Source organism: Mytilus californianus, unplaced genomic scaffold, assembly GCF_021869535.1.
Source record: "Mytilus californianus isolate M0D057914Y unplaced genomic scaffold, xbMytCali1.0.p SCAF_5, whole genome shotgun sequence".
In the NCBI taxonomy this organism is placed as follows: domain Eukaryota; kingdom Metazoa; phylum Mollusca; class Bivalvia; order Mytilida; family Mytilidae; genus Mytilus; species Mytilus californianus.
This window is the reverse complement of record NW_026262701.1, coordinates 105796113-105809597: the sequence shown is the minus strand read 5'-3', so window position 1 is coordinate 105809597 and position 13485 is coordinate 105796113.

Here is a 13485-nt window from a genome sequence, read left to right as displayed (position 1 = left end):
AGCTTGGTCAAAATTGGTATTTGCTGCTACTCAACTGAGCATGCAGGAAAATACCTCAGTACCTCAGTAACCATGCATGATACATTGACATTGTTTGGTATGAGGATTTGTTCTGAAAATGTTTTATGATTTTTATTTTATTTTTACACCTGCGGTCAGGTTGAATTTTCAGAAATGGATCTGTGCAACAGTAACCATGCATGAAAATCAGATGGTAACAGTATTTGGTATGTGATAGGTTATGAAAATGAAATGGCTCTGACATATCATATATGTTTGACATCATTTTCAGGCCCCTGTTACCAGGTTTAAGTTTTCAGGATTAGATCTGTTCATGAGTAACTATTTATCATAGGTAAATAAATTTTGGTATGATGATTAGTTATGACATATAAATGTGTGTGAAACATATGGCATATGCCCTTGACATAGAAAATGTAACAAAATTGATGTTCAAATCTTGTAAATCCATTTGGAATATACAAAACAACTGAGGGAATCACATGAACCCCATAAGGTGAAAGACCTAGTGCATTGACAGGGTAAGCGTCTCTTATGTCTGAATCACCCACCATGCTAGTCCAGACTTTAGCAAAATATGATTGGAAATAGGACACAATTTGTACTTTACAAATCAGGCGTCTATTCTGGTATCTGAAGATCTAAGAACGCAAAACCTGTCTCTTGTGAATTAAGACTCGGACACATCATATCGGTAAACCAATTAGTTATTGTGACCTTTTAACTTACTTAGTGTTGATTACAGCCATTCTTCCTCATAACCCTGCTTGAGTATTTTTCGCTTTATAAATGCACCTCTGTTAATGAAGTCTGTTTAATATGAACTTGCATAAATTCAACATATCAAAACTTAAACAGTCAGGTTTGTCATAAATCTTGGTGTGAATTTGTCAATCTGTGTCAATTTCAAGATCCAATTATGAAGCAGATCTGGTTGCAGTTGTATCTTTAACATCAAGTTCACTGGGATATATGAGATGTATACATACATAAGCCTTTTAATTATTAAGCCCTGGCATCAGAGTTCATTAATTAATACTCTCTTGCTCTCTCTACCATAATTTTGGTTTACCACATGATTATTCCTGTGGAGCATTTTTCCTTATTTAGTCATAGTTATGCATAGGAACCATGTTAGTGATACATGATATTTTTGGCCTCTACTGCAGGTTTAAGATCAACATTAAGTTTCATAATTAGGTTATAGTATCTCTGGCAATTACTACCAGACAAAAGTCAACTTTATTTGGGTTTTAGAATCTAGTATGGCATGAATGTATGTCTGATTTAGATTCTGTCTGGAATTGTTGATTTTGACCTCATTTTTATGGTTCATTGAGCAATGTTAAGCTATTAAAGTTTATCAGTATCCTCTTGTCATTATTCAACTAAATTTCGTCTATATTCTTGTACTAAAGATGTGCCTGTCCATCTAGCAGCAATTAATTTCCATGACTTGTATGTTTAACATTGATAATCAATTAGGTAGGTTTCATAATTAATCTTTCATATGATTGCAATGCCCCATTGTAAATTTTATCTGGGACCTAAAATATTGTATCCAAGATTTTATACGAGTATACCTTGCTGATGATCTCATAGACTTTCAATATAGCATTTATTCCATGAGATATTTAAGTGTGTCCTCTTTTATTAGATTTATGGGTATCAATCAATTTAAAGCTCACATTTTCCCCATAAAACACAGGATAAGTTTAATTTTGACAGTTTAATTTTTATTGTTCTAGTGATGTGCCCTATATTATATGAAAAGTGGAGTTGATATTAACGTACTATTGCATAACCATATTTTTTAATTGACACATTTTGTCATGAACCTTAAAAAGTAGTTAAATATCAATTATCAAAATTTACATCTCTAGAAATTATATGCTTTTCCAGGGACAAATATAATAATACAATAGTAGCATATGTCTCTGGCTGTTTATTATTTAAAATGCTGCTTAAGTGACAATTATTCTTCTTATGGAAGCTTGTTGAGTGGAACCTGATGTTATTATGTAATCTGATTTTAGTTTTGTAATTTATAATTTTTCTTTTGAACTTACAGAAAATGTAACATTAAACCTAACGACCTTGTAATAATGGTTATACTATACTTTATATCCTCTCTGATAACTCCAGACATTCTTTAATTTTCTAGCTTAATTAAGTCTAAAATCAACACAATCACGTCATTTTCAGTAAAATCATCTTCGGGCAATAGTTTAAACAACATCCAGACAAAGGGATGTGATGGAAGTACTTTTAGACTCAAAGACGTAAGTGCAACAAACTTCATTATGCTTGTTAACCAAATTAATTCAGTCGTTATATTGTATATTCCACTGCTCTACGATGACTACAAATATTGAGGACGGAGAGGACCCGAACTATTCAGTTAAAGGCTTGTAGTGTTTTATACGGAAATGGAATGATATTATTTTTTGTGCACCTTTGTATTCAAAGTATGATAATACTTTTATGGTACACTGAACATTTTTGTAGAAAGCGTCTTCAAGTTAAATGAAGAATCAAATATCGGAGTGTTTCTTAGTTGCAAAAAGGAATATTGAGAGCTTAACATCAGAATAATAACCACTGCTTAACAAAGAATTAAGATAATAATTACTGTAGGTTCATTTCAATAGGTGACATTTTAGTAGGCGACCTTACGATTTATAACAATGATGAATAGGTCACCTTGTTGGTCCTCTAAGTGATCAATAGCTGTCTAAGTTCATGTCAATGATAAACAATTGACTGCACAATTAATCTCTATGACGAATAGTCGACCTTCATGTTTATTTCTGTGATGAATATGTGGCCTTCAGGTTCATTTCAATAATGAAAAGTTGACCTTCAGGTGGGTCATTTTAGTAATGAAAAAGGTGACCTTCAGGTTCATTTCAATAATGAAAAGGTGACCTTCTGGTTCATGTTGGTGATTAATGAATAGGTGACCTTCTGGTTCGTGTTGGTGATGAATGAATAGGTGACTTCTGGTTCATTTCGGTGATGATTGAATAGGTGACCTTCAGGTTAATTTCGGTTATGAATGGGTGACATTCAGGATCATTTTGGTGATTTATAAGTCATCTGCAGGTTCATGTTGGTGATAAATAGGTGATATTCAGGTTCATTTTAATAATGCAAAGGTAACCTTCAGGTTCGTTTCAATGAAGAAAAGTGATCTTTAGGTTCATCTTGGTAATGAATAGAAAGGGAAATTTCTGGTTCATTTCGGTGATGAATATGTGAAAATCTGGTTCATTTTGATGATGAATAAGTGATCTTCAGGTACATACTGATGATAAATAGGAGATATTCAGGTTAATTCAGTCATGAATAAGTGACTTTCTGTTTCATTTCGATGATAATTATTATCAATGTAGGTGATCTTCAGGTTAATTCATGTTCATTTCATTGATAAATTGGTGACTTTTTTAGTTCAATTCGGTTATGAATAGGTAACATTCATCGTCTTTTCGGTAATGAATAGGTGACCTTCAGGTTTTTTGGTAATGAAAAGGTGACCTTCTGGTTCATTTCAATGATGAATATGGTACTTTACAACTCAGTTGATAAGGTTTATATGTATTGTTTGTGGAGTTCGTCAGTTAGCTTTATATATAGTGTTTTGTGGAGTTCTCCGGGTAGCTTTACATGTAGTGTTTTATGGAGTTCGCAAGTAAGCTTTATATGTAGTGTTTTATGGAGTTCGCCAGTTAGCTTTATATATAGTGTTTTGTGGAGTTCTCTAGGTAGCTTTACATGAAGTGTTTTGTGGAGTTCGCAAGTTAGCTTTATATGTAGTGTTTTGTGGAGTTCGCAAGTTAGCTTTATACGTAGTGTTTTTGTGGAGTTCGCAAGTTAGCTTTATACGTAGTTTTTTTTGGAGTTCTCCAGTTAGCTTTATACGTAGTGTTTTGTGGAGTTCTCCAGTTAGCTTTATATGTTGTGTTTTATGGAGTTCGCCAGTTAGCTTTATATGTAGTGTTTTGTGGAGTTCTCCAGTTAGCTTTATATATAATGTTTTGTGGAGTTCGTCAGTTAGCTTTATATAATAGTGTTTTGTGGAGTTCGTCAGTTAACTTTATATATAGTGTTTTGTGGAGTTCTTCAGTTAGCTTTATGTGTAGTGTTTTGTGGAGTTGTCCAGTTACCTTTATATATAGTGTTTGTGGAGTTCGTCGGTTAGCTTTATATGTAGTGTTTTGTGGAGTTCTCCAGTTAGCTTTATATATAGTGTTTTGTGGAGTTCGTTAGTTAGCTTTATATGTAGTGTTTTGTGGAGTTCTCCAGTTAGCTTTATATATAGTGTTTTGTGGAGTTCGTCAGTTAGCTTTATATGTAGTGTTTTGTGGAGTTCTCCAGTTAGCTTTATATATAGTGTTTTGTGGAGTTCGTCAGTTAGCTTTATATGTAGTGTTTTGTGGAGTTCTCCAGTTAGCTTTATATATAGTGTTTTGTGGAGTTCGTTAGTTAGCTTTATATGTAGTGTTTTGTGGAGTTCTCCAGTTAGCTTTATATATAGTGTTTTGTGGAGTTCGTCAGTTAGCTTTATATGTAGTGTTTTGTGGAGTTCTCCAGTTAGCTTTATATATAGTGTTTTGTGGAGTTCGTCAGTTAGCTTTATATGTAGTGTTTTGTGGAGTTCTCCAGTTAGCTTTATATATAGTGTTTTGTGGAGTTCGTCAGTTAGCTTTATATGTAGTGTTTTGTGGAGTTATCCAGTTAGCTTTATATATAGTGTCTGTGGAGTTCGTCAGTTAGCTTTATATGTATTGTTTTGGGGAGTTATCCAGTTAGTTTTATATGTAGTGTTTTGTGGAGTTCTCCAGTTAACTTTATATGTAGTGTTTTGTGAAGTTATCCAGTTAGCTTTATATATAGTGTTTTGTGGAGTTCGTCAGTTAGCATTATATGTAGTGTTTTGTTGAGTTATCCAGTTAGCTTTATATATAGTGTTTTATGGAGTTCGTCAGTTAGCTTTATATGTAGTGTTATGTGGAGTTATCCAGTTAGCTTTATATGTAGTGTTTTGTGGAGTTCTCCAGTTAACTTTATATGTAGTGTTTTGTGGAGTTACCCAGTTAGCTTTATATATAGTGTTTTGTGGAGTTCTTCAGTTAGCTTTATATGTAGTGTTTTGTGGAGTTATCCAGTTAGCTTTATATGTAGTGTTTTGTGGAGTTCTCCAGTTAACTTTATATGTAGTGTTTTGTGGATTTGTTTGTCTTTTCATCATTTTGACATGGCGTTGTCAGTTTCTCTTCAATTTTTGAACATCCCTTTGGTATCTTCCTCCTTTTTTTTCCTCCTGCAATCTTCAACCAATATCCCCCACACTTCACAGAAGTTAGGCACCTTCTATTGTGGAATTGTTTGAGAATTTTTCCAGACTTGAACAAGTTTTCTTTCGCAAAAGTTACAAATACTGCATTAATATTGTGTAACGAGCTTACGGGGTTCAACTTATGGACTCTTAAAAATTAACATAAAGATTACACATCTTTTAAAGATAAAAAAACTCATCAGATACCAGGCTAATTATTTTGTACGACAAACGCGCGTTTCGTCTAACAAAAAGACTCATCAGTGACGCTCGATTCAAAAAAGCTAAAAAGCCAAAGACATGCACCTGTTTTTTATTGAATTGTTTGTGTAATTTTTCCAGATTATGGAACTTTATGGTGCATAGTTTGTGTTATCAACTCCTACAGTTGGAACCCAGATCCTTGAAAATGAATGGACAAATTGTTCACATATTGAAGTTAAGCATCTGCCATTGTAGAATTGTAAGAGGAATTTTACCCATTTGTCCTGCTTAGAGAACTTATTCAGTGGTTGTCGTTGGTTCATGTCTGTCAAATTTGTTTTTCGTAAATTATTTGTTATAAACTAGGCCTTTAGTTTTCTCAATTAATTGGTTTCATATTTTTCATGACGGGGCCTTTTATAGTCGACTATACGGTATGGGTTTTTCTCATTGTTGAAGGCCGTACGGTTGCCTATAATTGCTTACATCCACTTCATTTGAACTTTGGTGGATAGTTGTCTCATTGGCAATCATTCCACATCTCCTTATTTTTATATTAGTTCTTTTTTTCAGCAAAATATTCAAAAGACGGTCCAAATTTTGTTTAATCCACTACACTTGACGTCCTCGAAACTTCGTATAAGGTGTTTAAAAAATATTTTGTGTTCCATTTTGCCATTTCCATATATTTGAACGTTGGTTATGGACTCTTCTCCATTATTTGAAAAAACATTCTATACTACCGGGTAATTTTTTGTTTTTGGTCAATTTTTTTTGTAATCTATAGAAATCCTGGATCCGCACTTGACAGGAACACTTGAGCATTTTATATTCTTATCTTTATTTTTTTTAAATATTCAGATGAGAAAAGTAGCTGGAAGAAGCACACTAAAAAACATCAGTGCAAAAAGTTATTTGATCAAATAATATTATGGGCGTCAATGAACTTTGAAAGAAAATGTAGGTTAACATCAATAGTAATGTGTAATTTTTAGATCCAAGTCATGCAATATTAAAGTTTAAGTAGTTCATTGATTTTGTTGTTGTCATATATTATCAATGCTACAATACATTACATGGAAATTTTCAAACACTTAACAAGACTATTAATTTTTTTTCAAAAGGTGCTTACGTAATATTTGATATTTTGACAAACAACACATGTCGTTTCAACACAAAATAATTATATTTAAAAAACCTTTTATATTGAAAATTTGAAGGACAAGTATGTCATGCCTCACAGTTGTCAAGGCAATCTAGCTAAATGATAAACTTCAAATGAATTGTTATAAAACGTATCATGCATAAAAGAGTCGTGTAATCATTTAAACGTCGTTCTGTCCAAGATTATAAGGTTCATGTTATAGAAATAAGACGTGGTTTGATTGCTAATAAAATAATTATCCACTGGAAAATAACAAAAATAAAAAGGTAGAGTTCTCTACTGTGTCTAAAGTCCCCGCCAGACAAAAAAATGTTTTTGGGCTCGATAGTATCTAATATCCAGTACGGTGAAGGACCTCCTACAGGCATATAAAATGTGGGATATGATCAATAGAGCTATTATAACCTTTTATCGAATTTGTTCAATTTCTCATTAAATTGTGCACATTGTACGAAAAGAAACCTATGGAAAGAAAAAAATATACATCGAGTTCGCAAGATTAGTTACTTTTCGCACCACAATATTTGTATTTTTATGCATGGAACGAAAGAAATACAAATGAAGTGGTGCGAAAAGTAACTAATCTTGCGAATTAAGTGGTAGTGGAATACAAATACTTCATAGCACTTACAATCAATTCTGTTATAACATTATTATATTTGTCAGTATAAACTAGGATGTAATGGCGACTGCATCGTGCATGTATAGAAAATATTATATATTTTTTTGGTTTTTCTTTGTTGACATAGTTGTTTTTTGTTTTTTGTTTTGTTTTTGTTTTTTTATATAGTGATTAAGATTATAACACAATGTTGACTGCTATGCCCCATTTTTTGACATTTTTACCATTTATGTCTGTTTGTTTTGCTCACACATTGTTGTCAATATAATGAAATTTTATGCGACTGTCATAGTGATCGGGTTAGCTAGCTGTAAAACCAGGTTTTATCCACCATTTTCTACATAAGGAAATGCCTATACCAAGTCTGGAATATGACGGTTATTTTTCATTCGTTTGATGTCTTTGAGCTTTTGAATTTGCCATTTGATTAGGGATTTTCCGTTTTGAATTTTCCTTGGAGTTCGGTATTTTTGATATTTTACTTTTTATATATATACACGTGTCTAAAGTAAAAATTATGCAATTGTAGGCAGTCGCTGATACATGAAAATAAGGTCAAAGACAATGGACATTTAGTCATACGACAGGCAGAAACTTCGTTACATAAGGGATTTATATGTATATATGAAGCGTTCAGGATATTTGACTCCTGAAATATAAAGCTTTAAACAAATATATATATATAGTTCAAGCCGCCGCTGAATTCACATTCCCAGTCTCGCATTCTGGCCAGACAAAATAACAATGTGAATTTTGAGAATAACCATGCTAGACCAACGCATATTCCTATCCAATTTGGCGGATGTTTGTGTTTTCTCGTTTCTAATAAGTTTAAAGATGGTATATGATATAGTTATATTATATTAACAATTATAAACTTGACTAACGTAATTAAAATGTAAAAAAATATGTCAATGTACCATAACCATTCAACAATGGAGAGATAAAACTTAAAGAACTGTTTATCGTTCCTTTATTTATAAAAGGTTCATCCTTTCATTAACTGGAGGGGCTGGGATTATTTTTCTAACTTATACTGATTATAAAAGTTAGCAGGAGGGGTGAGAGGATATTGAAACGCATGATTATTGTGACCCTTTGCGAAACATGGACGTTCATTTTCAAGGGCAATTCTGCGTGCATATATATTTATCTTATTTTTCCTTGCCTTATTATATTCAACATTTTGTGTTCAGGAAATTTATTTTCAAACGTTCATAGAAAATATTATAAACCACCATCCTAGGGTAGAGTGGAATATATGCTTATACAACCATCTTGTTGTCCAAGAAAATGAAATACCTAAAAACATCAATTTTCTAGTCTATACACTATCCAATTTGAACACTAAATTTAACATAATTCATATCTAAAACGTCTATGGAGTTTAGAGCATCAAAATGCGTTACAATTTTCATTTGTTTGTATTTGCCTTATAGTATATTCATTTTTACAGAATGCAAAAACAATTTTTGTTTGTTCCAATAAAGCTCGATCAAGTGTTTACGGGTTCAAATACACAATCAGTTGTCCCTTACATAAACAGTTGTGCAACGGACCGTCAGATATTAATTGACGAAAACGGGTTCAGCTTTGTGGAATTTTTAAAACAAAACCGGGTCGTATACATATTCAAAACCGGGTCCATTCATTTTGATATGACCAATTTCTTTCGTTCTATGCATAGAAATACAAATATTGAAGTGACTTATCTTGCAATCTCCGTGTAAATATCTTTCTTTCTGTACGTTTCTTTCAATACAATATGCACAATTTAATGAGAAATTAAACAAATTCGTTGAATGGGTCACCCTATTTATCATTTTACCGCGAATTTCACCTATTTCTCCACTAATTTAGAACGAATGTAGAAAATCTTACATCTAACATTCGAAAACAATTATATTAATTTTGTATTAATATTCTACAATTTCATACAAATAACAAACCAATAAACAGAAATTCCAAATTTCTATGACTGTAGGTGGTCCGTCGCCGTATTAGATATTATCGAGTCCAAACATTTTTTGCCGGGGTACTTTAGACACAGTGTACTCTCACAAACAAACAAACAAATTAAAAACCGATAAATTATGGACCGAATTTATTAGTCTCAGATGGCGCCTATGTTAAAGGTTCATTATAAAAACGGTTAGAAATCAAATATTCACTCTCTATCTAAAGCTGAGTATATATTCCGGTTGCGATTCGACCAGCGACGAGTTGCACAGCGACAAGATTGCGATTCGATGCGATTAATCAACGATGCTATACATTTTTTACTTCTCGTAAGCATGGTAATAGTTAGAGACGCATAGCGAAATTGCTACAGAGTTGAAATTATTTTAATTTCTATGTAGGCCTGCGATTGCTCGACCGACGAGGTTTTTCGATAGCTATGAGGCGCGTTACCGCTACTCGACGAGGTACCGATATCAACAGCGACACCCCCAGAGTTATTTGAACTTAATTCACCTTTTCCTGACGTCACAGAAAAGGATTTTTTAATTAAGGAAAGTATTACATGAAATGATTTTATGTGTAAGAATGTTGTCCGAATCGAGACACCAGCATTTAGGTTGTCACTCTGAGACTACCAATTTTACACTATGAGGCTTGTAAATACGAATTATGTTTAAGAACAGTAAACAATTTGCTTTACATACATAATGGAGTGTGTTTACTAATGTATTTATTGATAATTCCATCTTCGAATGGAAACACCTTAAAAAGAAATGCTGCATTTCAATTGCTTGATAACAAAGGTTATTATCTTCGAAAATTCCAGACTTTATTCTCTCTTGCTACATGATCCGTGTTACTTGCCATGAGGCAATTCAAAGGTAGCGAGTTATTTGTGGTAAATATTTTGACACATATAACTTTGTGAAACTACCACATCAGTAGCATCCTATGTTTTATAATAAATCTCGTCGCGACATAGCATGTTGTGTTGATGTGATTAAATTGTTCAAGGTATTTGCCATTTTTAGCCTTCACAGATAAGCTTGACCATTCGCTAGCTACGTCTTGAGAGAAAATTAAAGAATTATTTGATTGATGTTTGCTTTAGTCCGCCTCAGCACAAAAATAAAATAACTATATCGCGGCGAGTATAATGAAATTAAAATGAATGTTAAAATTAACCATTCCTATTGATATTGGGTGTAATTAAACAGATATATCATGTTCCGGATTAGCGAAACATTTCCCTCCAGTACATGATGTATCCGTTCATTATACTGACTGTCATTTTTTAACAAACCTAGTTTAAAAATATTTTTAAACTATACAGTATTTGTGCTATAGCATGAACTGAAGAAAACATATCTTAAATTCTCAAAAGGCTTCACGCATACATTTTTATTGCATGCTGACGATAGAGGTTAAATTTTTACTTCTGATTGTCCTAATAGTTTTCTTCGTGATGATACCCTATGTCTTGTACATTGGTTGCTATAGACAGTGCCAAAAACAACATTGTTCTATAGATAATATTATATTATATTAATATTTTGTTATAACTAATATTGTTTTACATCAATAATTTTGTTGACACTACAATTGTATAACCGTCGCGGCTTTGGTGATGTGTACCATTGATTTCTATTAATTGGCATGTAGTCGTCGTTCAGTGGCGGATTTACCGGGGGGGCACAGGGGGCACGTGCCCCCCCAGTCGGGGTCACCAAAAATTTTTCTAGCATAGTTTTATTGCTTCTGTATCTGCTTATCTAGATCGCAAATCAAGACACAGCTTGATTTTACTTCCTAGACTGGTCGTTAATTGACCCCAGCTTCAACATGTGTGATTTATGACAACTTATCGATGGGTGTGTAAATATTGACACCTTTGTGTAATGTCTATATCCAAAGGCATTTATGTAAACTATATATATATATGTACATGTACATGCTGATTGGAATTAATACGAATATATTTATTGGTTTCTAATACAATATTACAGGATCAAGATCGATTAACAAGTGAAATCTTCTGATCAGAAAAGAAATTACCAACTAAAATCGGTCTTAAAAGAATATGTAAAAATAGATGTTTAGTGTCAAGAATGTTAGTATCGATATAAGATACGTCTTTTTTACCAAACACTCACATTGTATACTGTTTCTGGGGAATGTGCCTTTCTCAGAATAGTCTTTTTTGGACTTTATTAAACAACAAACGATTTTTTTCAATGCATACAGCATTTTTTTTAAACTGAATATCGTGTTTTTTTCACTTATTTTTTTTATGGAAACAAAACCTTCCACAAACATGAATGGTCTGTGCCTTATATATAATCATTAATAAAATGATATTGTAACTTAGAAAACCTACTTATATTTGAGATGAAGAACAGCAATAAAAGCTTACTATGTGTTTTTTTGCTGTGCATGTACTGATTTTGTGTCATGGATGGATACCCCATATCCTTTCTTTTTCTATTATAGTACAGTAATATGTGTATATTTTTCTTGTTTTAAATACCATGTATGAGGGTATGAATATGTTACCGTAAATGAGGGTATGAAGGGGGGTTTACAGATTAGAGAATAATTGTCAAAAAGTTAAGGCTAGAAAAAAATGGGCCCCAAAAATATAGAAAACAGATTAAAGCTGTGATGAACTGTAAAGAATAGAGGACAATTGGCAGCAAATAAAAGAGTAGAAAGAAATTGACCCAAAAATAATGAAAAGATATAAAAATGAAGACCCGACCCCCTACCCCACCCACAAAACGACCACCATCATCCCCAATACATGACACCAACACCACCCAAACTCGCACATATGCATATATAAAAAAATCTTTTAATTTTGGTTTCGTGGTGCCCCCCCAGACATCGAGGTTCTGGATCCGCCCCTGTCGTTTCTGACCATTTCAATTTAAAATCCTGCACATTAACTAAAATATTATATTGTCATTAAAAGTTGTGGTTTTGTATTCTATAAAAGAAACTACAGTTATTGTCCTTGGATAATACTCAATGTCTAACACATCTGTCAAACACACTCTAGTTAAGTAGTAATACTATAAATCACCTCCAACTGACCCTGTGTTGTCAATACAAGGGTTTTACATGTCAATACTAAATAAATACAATCCAAGTTCATGGCCATTCCTTATTTTTTTGATAGGATTTTTTTTTATTCCACCGCAAAAACAACAATATCGTAAAAATAATTTTACCTGGTTAAATCACGCATAATTGCTAAATGATGTTTCAAACAAGTTATTCGATAAAAACAAAGTAAATTATACCCTTTCTGACACAATCAAATTTAAACTGTTTTACAGCTTTTTATTATTACATCAATATTTGCAGCATATCTTATTTCAACCTATTTTATATCGGTTTTCTCTATATTTGATTCAGTAACATGATTGATCGAATAAATGTCAGTTGCTGCCGTTTATCATTTCCGCTGTTGTTATACAATTGGAATGAAATTCACAGATTTTTACAGCCCAGTCTCTTTAGAACTTTTGTCAGTGACGCCCTCCATTTTTTAAAGAAAAATTAGTGTAAAAATTTCTGTATGCTCACCACCCCCCCCCACACCCTTTCCCCCTTTTAAAAATTTGTATAAAGATTTCGTCTTCCAATGTTGAACACTTACAGTAAACTAAATAAAATGTGCTTATATGAAACTGCCAGACAACTTTTAACAAATTAACATGTTCTTCTTATCTACTAATGAAGTTTGAGTATCATGACTTTTTATCAGAATGCTACTTGTTTTTTTTTGGGTTTTTTTTTTAATCATCATGGTACAAGTGACATCACACTCCAATAAAGAAGAGTTAGAGGACGGGATTGTGGTTATGACAATTTGAACATATCAGCGGTCATCTGTGACACAGATATGGCATAACGGTCAACTAAATCATGTAAAACTATTGAAAGGATGACTTCAACTTAACAACTTAGAAATCTTTGTTCAAAAGCTCCCTTGAAAGCAGCAGACCTCTATTAAATAAAAAATGATAGGAGACGCAAGTTTTGGGATAGATGATTCGTTGGTTTTGCTCAATCTCCTAGAAAAACTCATCAATTAAACCAGGCTTATAATTTTGTACGCCTTACATGCAGTTCGTCTACAAAACAGTGACGCTCGAATAAAAAAAAGTT